The following is a 12,548-nucleotide window of genomic DNA, read 5'->3' on the forward strand; positions in this document are numbered from 1 at the left end:
TGTTAACCTTTCGGTCACTAGTCCAATGCTCTAACCACTAGGCTACCCTGCCGCCCCACATTGTCATGTGTTAGTTTTTTAAAGCCAATTTTGGTGGGATACACTGGGGCATTCAACTTAGTTTGAGTGCTTCAAGATCTGTATATTTAAAATATGAAATATGCCTTACTACAAATACATTGCCCCCGCCCCTCTTGGTCATTGCCCCCCCCCCCCCCCCCTCTCAGTCCACGGTTCAGCACACACTGTGAATAGATTAAACCATTCCAGTAACAACTAAACTATAAAACCCTGGCACTGAATTATGGGCCACTGTCAAGGGAAACCACAGATACAATGCATCTCAATTCAAAGATGTTTATTTTTTTACAGCGCTTATCAGCGTAGTGGCCTTCCTGGGCCTGTGAAGGGAGCTAACAGATTATTTTAGTACAGTGAAGGCCAACGCAGTGGTCCTATTCTTCTATTCCATGTATCTCTGATGCAATGAACGAGACTCTCCGAGATGTAAGTGCCAATCCGAAGTTCCACTTGCTTATGTTGCATTTTTCCTCCAATGTAATGGACTGACGTCAATGGAAAGTTAGAATTCAACCCTTATTGAATAGCATATTAAACATACTAATGAACTATTATTTCAAATATGCATAATTTTCTCCTGTAAGCCTATATTTTTGCACTCAAACATTTGGTAACACTTAACTTGACACACAGTGTTATAACACGGTCATAATCATGTCATAATATGTCATAACCCGCTGACATAACGTGTCATAACCTGTCATAATATGGTCTTAACACTGTCACGACCCATATATTTACACCTGTTGTAACATATGGCGAGACAGCTTACAGTGAGAAGGTGAGGGCCCTGGCAGAGTGGTGCCAGGAAAATAACCTCTCCTTCAACATCAACAAAACAAAGGAGCTGATTGTGGACTTCAGGGGACAGCAGAGAGTGCACCCCCCCCACCCACCCATCCACATCGACGGAGCATCTGTGGAGGTATAAAGCTCGGCGTACACATCACTGACAACCTGAAATGGTCCACCCACACAGACAGCGTAGTGAAGAAGACGCAACAGATCCTCTTCAACCTCAGGAGGCTGAAGATATTTGGCTTGGCCCCAAAGACCCTAACAAACTTATCACCGACTGGTACGGCAACTGCACCACCCACAACCAAAGAGCTCTCCAGAGGGTGGTGCGGTCTGCCCAACACATCTCCGGCGGCACACTGCCTGCCCTCCAGGACATATACAGCACCCGATGTCACAGGAAGGCCAAAAAGATCAACAAGGACATCAACCACCCGAGGCATGGCCTGTTCACCCTGCTAAGCGAGGTCAGTACAAGTGCATTAAACCTGGGACTGAGAGGCTGGCTTCCACCCTGCTACTCAACCCTGCACCTTAGAGGCTGCTGCCCTATGCACATAGACATGGAATCACTGTTCACTTTAATAATGTTTACAAACTGCTTTCCTCATTTCATATGTATATACTGTATCCTAGCCAATGCCATCCTATTCCGCTATTGCTGTGAATAGACTATTCTATACTACATATTATACAGCTATACAAAATATTCTATCCACATACTGTCCATAATGTCTCTACATCCCATCACACACACATATAGTGTGTGTGTGTGTGTGTGTGTATATGTGTGTGTGTGTATATATATATATATATATATATACACACACACACACACTGTCACTTGGGGTCACTTAGAATATGTCCTTGTTGTCGAAAGAAAAGCACTTTTTTTTGTCCATTTAAATAACATCAAATTGATCAGAAATACAGTGTAGACATTGTTAATGTTGTAAATGACTATTGTAGCTGGAAACAACAGATTTTTAATGGAATATCTACATCGGCGTACAGAGGCCCATTATCAGCAACCATCACTCCTGTGTTCCAATGGCACATTGTGTTAGCTAATCCAAGTTGATCATTTTAAAAGGCTAATTGATCATTGCTTGTCCTAATATTTATATATTTCTTAATTCCATTATTTTACTTTTGGATTTGTGTACATTGTCAGATTTTACTGCACTTTTGGAACTTGGAACACAAGCATTTCGCTGCACCTGCAATAGCATGGTTATGCGACCAATAACATTTGATTTGATATATTTCATTATTTTATGGCTGGTTATGACACCTACATAAGAGTGTCAAAATCCACATTTATTACAATTGTTTTTTTCCCTACCAAGAAGTTTCCTTCCAGTTAAAAGTTTGTTTCTTAAATTCTTTGTTATTGTAATGGATTATTCACATTCATGTGTTTTTCATCGTATTTCAAATAAGTAGTAGAAAATACACTTTGATACTGTCATGAAGCATTATGACCATACTGTGTCACTTTACTTGGACTAACACAATACACTTTATAACACTGTCAAGAAGCATCATGACCATCATAATCATATAAGCCAGACAGGCATATCACGGACATGCCCTTATATCAGTCATCAGTCAAAAAAGGGTGTCTTGTGCTTCTCCTGAAATCTGCTCCTGCATTCATCCTAGTCATAAGCAACAGAGCATTGGGGTAGGTGCATGTCTGACAGCAATGTGTGCGCAATTACAATGATAATTTAATATGGTACATTTTAGAAAAAGTTATATAACATAAACATATTGTTGACAGTAGGCTATAGTGTAATGGAATGTTTTGCCTTGTGTGGAAGGTTTAGTATGTTTTGACACTCTTAGGTGTCATAATCAGACAGAAAAGTACGCAATATATGTCACAACAGGTCTAAATACACTGCTCAAAAAAATAAAGGGATGTAACTCCAAGTCAATCACACTTCTGTGAAATCAAACTGTCCACTTAGGAAGCAACACTGATTGACAATAAATTGCACATGCTGTTGTGCAAATGGAATAGACAACAGGTGGAAATTATAGGCAATTAGCAAGACACCCCCAATAAAGGAGTGGTTCTGGAGGTGGGGACCACAGACCACTTCTCAGTTCCTATGCTTCCTGGCTGATGTTTTGGTCACTTTTGAATGCTGGCGGTGCTTTCACTCTAGTGGTAGCATGAGACGGAGTCTACAACCCATACAAGTGGCTCAGGTAGTGCAGTTCATCCAGGATGGCACATCAATGCGAGCTGTGGTAAGAAGGTTTGCTGTGTCTGTCAGCGTAGTGTCCAGAGGCGCTACCAGGAGACAAGAGGCGCTACCAGGAGACAAGCCAGTACATCAGGAGACGTGGAGCAGGCCGTAGGAGGGAAACAACCCAGCAGCAGGACCGCTACCTCCGCCTTTGTGCAAGGAGGAGCAGGAGGAGCACTGACAGAGCCCTGCAAAATGACCTCCAGCAGGCCACAAATGTGCATGTGTCTGCTCAAACAGTCAGAAACAGACTCCATGAGAATGGTATGAGGGCCCGACGTCCCCAGGTGGGGGTTGTGCTTACAGCCCAACACCGTGCAGGATGTTTTCCATTTGCCAGAGAACACCAAGATTGGCAAATTCGCCACTGGCGCCCTGTGCTCTTCACAGATGAAAGCAGGTTCACACTGAGCACATGTGACAGACGTGACAGAGTCTGGAGACGCCGTGGAGAACATTCTGCTGCCTGCAACATCCTCCAGCATGACCGGTTTGGCGGTGGGTCAGTCATGGTGTGGGGTGGCATTTCTTTGGGGGGCCGCACAGCCCTCCATGTGCTCGCCAGAGGTAGCCTGACTGCCATTAGGTACCGAGATGAGATCCTCAGACCCCTTGTGAGACCATATGCTGGTGCGGTTGGCCCTGGATTCCTCCTAATACAAGACTATGCTAGACCTCATGTGGCTGGAGTGTGTCAGCAGTTCCTGCAAGAGGAAGGCATTGATGCTATGGACTGACCCGCCCGTTCCCCAGACCTGAATCCAATTAAGCACATCTGGGACATCATGTCTCGCACCATCCACCAATTGCATCATAGACTGTCCAGGAGTTGGCGGATGCTTTAGTCCAGGTCTGGGAGGAGATCCCTCAGGAGACCATCCACCACCTCATCAGGAGCATGCCCAGGCATTGTAGGGAGGTCATACAGGCAGGTGGAGGCCACACACACTACTGAGCCTCATTTTGACTTGTTTTAAGGACATTACATCAAAGTTGGATCAGCCTGTAGTGTGATTTTCCACTTTAATTTTGAGTGTGACTCCAAATCCAGACCTCCATGGGTTGATAAATTTGATTTCCATTGATAATTTTTGTGTGATTTTGTTGTCGGCACATTCAACTATGTAAAGAAAAGTATTTAATAAGAATATTTCATTCATTTCAGATCTAGGATGTGTTATTTTAGTGTTCCCTTTATTTATTTATTTTGTATATGTTTTATGACCATATATTAACAGTTATGTCAGCTGTTAAGAAATCATTATGACTGTGTTATGACACTGGGTATCAAGTAAAATGTGACCAAAAAGGTAAAGTTCTACTCCAGTCTCATTTTCAGCTCATCTGTCACATGAGGTGGTCCAGATATCCTCATGACATGGTACAAATGGAGGGGTGTGGCCTTTTTAGTTCTCTATTGCTTCTCTATTGTTCCTCAAGCAAGGGGGGGGCGATGACATCAGTTGGGCACAATCAGAACAGCTCCTTGAATGGCCTACTCCATGAAGTTTTCCCTTGTGTCTAAAAAAACACTATTTTGCTCAAAACAAGTGTGTTTACATTACTGTATTTATACGTGGGATATTGTTTTTCAACAGGAAACATTCAAAAATAGCTGGAGTGCGTCTTTAAGTCAGAGGTCAAATGAAGCAACAACACTTACCAAGGTGTTTACTGACCACCGAGGCTATATGGGGCGTCGCTTGTCAGGTCAAACTGGTTCTCTTTTCAAAAGATAAACAATGACTCCGAAAGAAGATAGGTTTACTACCAACAACTACAACGTTTTCTCTAAACAGAATTTGATCAAACTCATATGGGTTGTTCTTGAATTACAGTGGCATTGGCGTCCCTTGGCTTTGCAACCATGAACACACTTTAAAATGACATCATTTTTGTTTATATTGAACTATTTATCAATGATAAAACATAATGCAAGTAATTTATACTGCAAAACTTTTTATTTTTTTTACCCCCTTTTCTCCCCGATTTCGTGATATCTAATTGGAAGTTACAGTCTTGTCCCGTACAGACTGGGAGAGGTGAAGGTCGAGAGCCATGCATCCTCCGAAACACAACCCTGCCAAGCCGCACTGCTTCTTGACCCGGAAGCCTGCCGCACCAATGTGTCAGAGGAAACACTGTACAACTGGTTACTGTGTCAGCATGCATGCACCCGGCCTGCCACAGGAGTCGCTAGAGTGTGATGGGACAAGGGAATCATGGCCGGCCAAACACTCCCCTATCCCGGACAACGGTGGGCCAATTGTGTGCTGCCTCGTGGGTCCAATGTCCAGCCCAGGATCGAACCCGGGTCTGTAGTGACGCCTCAAGCACTGCGATGAAGTGCCTTAGACTGCTCCGCCAATCGGGAGGCATACTGCAAAACTTTAACCTTTTTGTGATGTTACCACCTTGAAAATCACTCATTACAAAGATATACAAGGACCTTGAGCATTTCCTCCAATGGCAAACTGTTATCGGGGGAGGGGTCTCTAGATATATTTTTAAATAGCTTGTAGTATGTCATACATTTGAGGATTCCATTGACCTTTTGTGTGTCTAAATACAAAGTGTCACTTGGTGTTACTCAATTTAAAGGAAGGTCAATTACATTGTGAGCTAAATTATTAAGCATAACTTGAACCTTTTTTGTGTTAATGGTCTTAAATTTAAACATATGTGAAAATCCTCAATAACCTAAAATGTCTCAATGGTGTTACCATCATTGGTATTATCCGAATGGTAAACCTTTTTTTAAAGTCATTAACCTGCAATAATGTATTAGTTGACTTGGAATGGGATGATACCCAAACACATTTAAATAAAACCAATCTAGAAAAACATGACTTTTTTCCCAAAATGCCACCGCAACACAAGAACTATCTATATCTTTATTGCTGCCATCTGGTAAAATGGTCATTGCAAATAATCTTTGCCCACAGAAATGTGCTTGTCAAAATGGACGCCGCTTTAAGTGGCCTTCACTTAGAAAAATAATCATTTTTCATAGAGCCCTTTTTTGTTAACAAGCAAACGTCATGTTTGAGTGATGCGCGCATCCCTGAACCAAAAACCATTGTTGCAGGATAGCTGTAGTGGCTAAAATGTCCAATATAATTGTCCCAATACAATTTATATTATAATCCTTTAGCCACAAAAGAGAGTGGTGAAATCTTCATCTTGACGCAAACTGTACATATCCAATGTCCAGAGTTTGATTCAAGTTGAAAAAGAATAATACATTTATATGTTGTTTTTCTGGATACATCCATTGGCCTGTAGAGGGGGTATACACACTTGACGCATTTAACACAGCAAATAGTACTCGTGCTGCTAAAACACTCAACCACTGCTACTCCAACTTCCGGGATGCCTACAAGACCATCCCCAACCCTCCCTTCGGCAAATGTGATCACAACTCCATTTTGCTCCTCCCTTCCTATAGGCAGAAACCACCCGTTCTAAGGACTTCAACGTTGGTCAATGTTCGTCTGACCAATCGGAATCCACGCTTCAAGATTGTTTTGACCACGTGGACTGGGATATGTTCCAGATAGCCTCTGAGAATAACATTGGCAAATACACTGATACGGTGGCTGAGTTTATCAGGAAGTGTATAGAATATGTACCCACTGTGACTATTAAAACCTACCCCAACCAGAAACCAGGGATAGATCAAATCAAAGTTTATCACGTGCACCTAATACAACAGATGTAGACCTTACTGTGAAATGCTTACTAATCAATAGTGCAAAAAAGGTATTAGGTGAACAATAGGTAAGTAAAGAAATAAAAACAACAGGGAAAAAACAGTAGCGAGGCTATATACAGTAGCAAGGCTATAAAAGTAGCGAGGTTACATACAGACACCGGTTAGTCAGGCTGATTGAGGTAGTATGTATATGTAGATATGGTTAAAGTGACTATGCATATATGATAAACGGAGAGTAGCGGCAGCGTAAAAGAGAGGTTGGGGGGAGGCACACAATGCAGATAGTCCGGGTAGCCATTTCATTACCTGTTCAGGAGTCTTATGGCTTGGAGGTAAAAACGGTTTAGAAGCCTTTATGTCCTAGACTTGGCACTCCGGTACCGCTTGCCATGTGGTAGTAGAGAGAACAGTCTATGACTGGGGTGGCTGGGGTCTTTGACCATTTTTAGGGCCTTCCTCTGACACCGACTGGTGTAGAGGTCCTGGATGGCAGGCAGCTTAGCCCCAGTGATGTACTGGGCCGTACGCACTACCCTCTGTAGTGCCTTGCGGTCGGAGGCTGAGCAATTGCCGTACCAGGCAGTGATGCAAACAGTCTCTTGATGTTGCAGCTGTAGAACCTTTTGAGGATCACAGGACCCATGACAAATCTTTTTAGTTTCCTGAGGGGGAATAGGCTTTGTCGTGCCCTCTTCACGACTGTCTTGGTGTGTTTGGACCATTCTAGTATGTTGTTGATGTGGACACCATGGAACTTGAAGCTCTCAACCTGCTTCACGACAGCCCCGTCGATGAGAATTGGGGCGTGCTCGGTCCTCCTTTTCCTGTAGTCCACAATCATCTCCTTAGTCTTGGTTACGTTGAGGGATAGGTTGTTATTCTGGCACCACCCGGGCCAGGTCTCTGACCTCCTCCCTATAGGCTGTCTCATCGTTGTCAGTGATCAGGCCTACCGCTGTTGTGTCGTCTGCAAACTTAATGATGGTGTTGGAGTCGTGCCTGGCCATGCAGTCGTGGGTGAACAGGGAGTACAGGAGGGGACTGAGCACGCACCCCTGGGGGGCTCCAGTGTTGAGGATCAGCATGGCAGATGTGTTGCTACCTACCCTCACCACCTGGAGGCGGCTCGTCAGGGAGTCCAGGATCCAGTTGCAGAGGGAGGTGTTTAGTCCCAGGATCCTTAGATTAGTGATGAGCTTTGAGGGTAATATGGTGTTGAACGCTGAGCTGTAGTCAATGAATAGCATTCTCACATAGGTGTTCCTTTTGTCCAGGTGGTAAAGGGCAACGTGGAGTGCAATAGAGATGGCATCATCTGTGTTGTGAGCCCTTACCAGCCTTTCAAGGCACTTCATGGCTACGGAAGTGTGTGCTACGGGCCTGTAGTCATTTAGGCAGGTTGCCTTTGTGTTTTTGGGCACAGGGACTATGTTGGTCTGCTTGAAACATGTTGGTATTACAGACTCAATCAGGGACATGTTGAAGATGTCAGTGAAGACGCCTGCCAGTTGGTCAGCACACGTCCTGGTAATCCGTCTTGCCCCGCAGCCTTGTGAATGTTGACCTGTTTAAAGGTCTTACTCACGTCGGCTATGGAGAGCGCAATCACACAGTCGTCCGGAACAGCTGATGCTCTGATGCATGTCTCAGTGTTGCTTGCCTCGAAGCGAGCATAGAAGTGACTTAGCTTGTCTGGTAGGCTCATGTCACTGGGCAGCTCCCGGCTGTGCTTCCCTTTGTAGTCTGTAATAGTTTGCAAGCCCTGCCACATAAGACAAGCGTCAGAACCGGTGTAGTATGATTCAATCTTAGCCCTCTATTGACGCTTTGCCTGTTTGATGGTTCGTCACAGGGCATAGCAGGATTTCTTATAAGATTCCGGGTTAGAGTCCCGCAGCTTGAAAGCGGCAGCTCTACCCTTTAGCTCAGTGCGAATGTTGCCTGTAATCCATGGCTTCTGATTGGGGTATGTATTAGAGGTCGACCGATTAATCGGAATGGCCGATTAATTAGGGCCAATTTCAAGTTTTCATAACAATCGGAAATCGGTATTTCTAGTCGCCAATTTTTAAAATGTTATTATTTTTTATTTTTGTATTTTTTTAATACCTTTATTTAACTAGGCAAGTCAGTTAAGAACACATTCTTATTTTCAATGACGGCCTAGGAACGGTGTGTTAACTGCGTTGTTCAGGGGCAGAACGACAGATTTTCACCTTGTCAGCTCGGGGGATCCAATCTTGCAACCTTACAGTTAACTAGTCCAACGCAATAACGACCTGCCTCTCTCTCGTTGCACTCCACAGGGAGACTGCCTGTTACGCGAATGCAGAAAGCCAAGGTAAGTTGCTAGCTAGCATTAAACTTCTTATAAAAAACAATCAATCATAATCACGAGTTAACTACACATGGTTGATGTTATTACTAGATATTATATAGCGTGTCCTGCGTTGCATATAATCTGACTGAGCATACAAGTATCTAAGTATCTGACTGAGCGGTGGTAGGCAGAAGCAGGCTCGTAAACATTCAAAGTGTGTTTTACCAGCAGGTCTTCGTTGTGCGTCAAGCATTGCGCTGTTTATGACTTCAACCTATCAACTCCTGAGATGAGGCTGGTGTAACCGAAGTGAAATGGCTAGCTAGTTAGCGCGCTAATAGCGTTTCAAACATCACTCGCTCTGAGCCTTCTAGTAGTTGTTTCCCTTGCTCTGCATGGGTAACGCTGCTTCGATGGTGGCTGTTGTCGTTGTGTTCCTGGTTCGAGCACAGGGAGGAGCGAGGAGAGGGACTGAAGCTATACTGTAACACTGGCAATACTAAAGTTCCTATAAGAACATCCAATAGTCAAAGGTTAATGAAATACAAATGGTATAGAGGTAAATAGTCCTATAATTCCTATAATAACTACAACCTAAAACTTATTACCTGGGAATATTGAAGACTCATGTTAAAAGGAACCACCAGCTTTCATATGTTCTCATGTTCTGAGGAAGGAACTGAAACATTAGCTTTCTTACATAGCACATATTGCACTTTCACTTTCTTCTCCAACACTGTTTTTGCATTATTTAAACCAAATTGAACATGTTTCATTATTTACTTGAGGCTAAATTGATTTTATTGATGTATTATATTATGTTAAAATAAGGGTTCATTCAGTATTGTTGTGATTGTCATTATTACAAATAAAAATTCAATAAAAATTGGCCGATTGATCGGTATCAGCTTTTTTGGGCCACCAATAATCGGTATCGGCGTTGAAAAATCATAATCGGTCGACCTCTAGTATGTATGTACAGTCACTGTGGGGATGACGTCCTAGATGCACTTATTGATAAAGCCAGTGACTGATGTGGTGTGCTCCTCAATGCTGACAGATAGATGGCAGCATTTGCGCAATACTGAAATTGCAAACCTCCAACATGTAATTCAGGAAACAGCAGAAGGAGCACGGGGATAAGGGATTGGCTGTTGACCTGGGCACACACAGCTGTCGTCGCTGAACATCCAGGTATTTCTCGCACTACCCAATCCATCTCTGAGAAGTACTGGTGGCCCACCTTGGCGCAGGACGTCACTCGCTACGTCAACTCCTGTTTTGTATGTGCCCAAACCAAATCCCCCCAGAAAGCTCCAGCAGGGAAACTCTTTCCCCTTCCCATGCCTCAGCATCCCTGGTCCCATCTATCCATTGACTTTGTTACTGATCTCCCCTCCTCTGATGGCTTCACCACCATTTTGGTAGTTGTGGATAGATTTTCAAAATCCTGTCATTTAATCCCTCTTTCTGGTCTCCCTACTGCTCTCCAGGTTGCTGAGGCACTATTCCAGCAGGTCTTCCGGCATTATGCCCCCAATCCACATCACAGGTATGGAGAGCCTTTATGGAGAAGCTCGGGGTCACGGTCAGCCTCACTTCTGGGTATAGGCCTCAGTCCAAAGGGCAGATGGAGAGGAGGAACCAGGAGCTGGGGAGGTTCCTGAGGAGTCACTTCAGGACCGGCAGGGAGAGTGGGCTCGATTCCTTCCATGGGCGGAGTACGTTCAGAACATCACTCCTCCACTGGGTTGACCCCCTTCCAGTGTGTTCTGGGTTTTCAGCCGGCCCTGGCTCCGTGGACCCCAGGCCAGATTGAAGCTCCTGCGATTGATGAGTGGTTCAGGCATGCAGAAGAAGTCTGGAGTGATGCTCACGTGAGACTCCAGCGCACCATCCACCGTCAAAAGGGGCTGGCAGACCGCCACCACAGTGCGACTCCCGTGTACCACCCTACCACACTTCAATCAGTGCAGGGAAGGAGACTGGTTAAAGAAGGATTTTTAAGCCATGAGACAATTGAGACATTGACTGTGTATGTATGCCATTCAGAGGTTGAATTGGCAAGACCAAAGATTGAAGTGCCTTTGAACGGGGTATGATAGTAGATGCAGGACGGACTGGTTTTTGTCAAGAACTGCAACGCTGCTGGGGTTTTCATGTTCAACAGTTTCCTGTGTGTATCCAGAATAGTTTACCACCCATAGTACATCCAGGCAACTTGACACAACTGTGGGAATCATTGGAGTCAACATGGACCAGCATCCCTGTGGAACGCTTTCGACAACTTACAGTCAATACCCCAAACGAATTGAGGCTGTTCTGAGGGCCAAAAGCGGTGGGTGGGATGGGGGGAGTACCCTGGACAATGCAATTTATTTTATGCTGCATGTGTAAACATAATCCCTAAAAACCATGGTTGGAATAAAGAAAGGTCTGAATGTGACAGATTGTTTCAACTAATTGGTTGGCATTTTTGATTGTTCAGCAGTTTAGCTAGTGTCCTTTGCAGCTGCTCTGGAAAGTTAAACTTTTCTTCTGCATTGAAAAACACACATTGTTCAGAAATCACATCCAGGGCCGGTTCTAGGGGGGTGCTGGATTGGGCTTTGCCCACCCTAAATTGAATTTTATTTAAATGTAAACCATAAAGCAGACGAGCAAGATGTTGGTAAAGATATTGTCCTTAATGTGACACATACTGTATTTCAGTATTTTACAACTTGAGGTTAGATGGTTCCTTACCGTAAAAGTAGTCTATGGGCCATGATTAGTTTTTTCTTAAAACAGCCATTAAAAACTTCAGCCTCCTTTTGCCACTGTTAGCAAAACATGCAATGTAAAGTGCAATGTAAATAAACCAGTTTTTTTTACGTTTTCTTTTTCCCCCCAGGCAAATAATTTAAAGTGAATGACAATATAAATCAATCGTATTTATGAAGCCCTTCTTACATCAGCTGATGTCACAATGTGCTGTAAAGAAACCCAGTCTAAAACCCTAAACAGCAAGCAATGCAGATGTAGAAGCACGGTGGCTAGAAAAAACTCCCTAGAAAGGCCAAAACCTAGGAAGAAACCTAAAAAGGAACCAGGCTATGAGGGGTGGCCAGTCCTCTTCTGGCTGTGCCGGGTGGAGATTATAACAGAATATGGCCAGGATGTTCAAATGTTCAAATATGACCAGCAGGGTCAAATAATAGTAATCACAGTGGTTGTAGAGGGTGCAACAGGTCAACACCTCAGGAGTAAATGTCATTTGGCTTTTCATATCCGATCATTCAGAGTATCTCTACCGGTCTTGCTGTCTCGTATACGTATGTAAGGCTGGACCAAATCGGAAAGATAAGTAGGAGCAAGCCCATGTAATGCTTTG

General features: G+C 43.9%; 1 long non-coding RNA gene across 1 annotated transcript; it reads left to right on the forward strand.

Moving 5' to 3' along the window:
• The first annotated feature begins 9,693 nt into the window (after positions 1-9,693).
• On the forward strand, positions 9,694-12,204 carry LOC135572346 (uncharacterized). Its single transcript, XR_010464228.1, has 2 exons — positions 9,694-10,369; positions 10,669-12,204. It is a non-coding gene; the product is annotated as an uncharacterized LOC135572346 (long non-coding RNA).
• Positions 12,205-12,548: the final 344 nt, after the last annotated feature.

The sequence above is a fragment of the Oncorhynchus nerka genome, linkage group LG7, assembly GCF_034236695.1.
Source record: "Oncorhynchus nerka isolate Pitt River linkage group LG7, Oner_Uvic_2.0, whole genome shotgun sequence".
NCBI lineage: Eukaryota > Metazoa > Chordata > Actinopteri > Salmoniformes > Salmonidae > Oncorhynchus > Oncorhynchus nerka.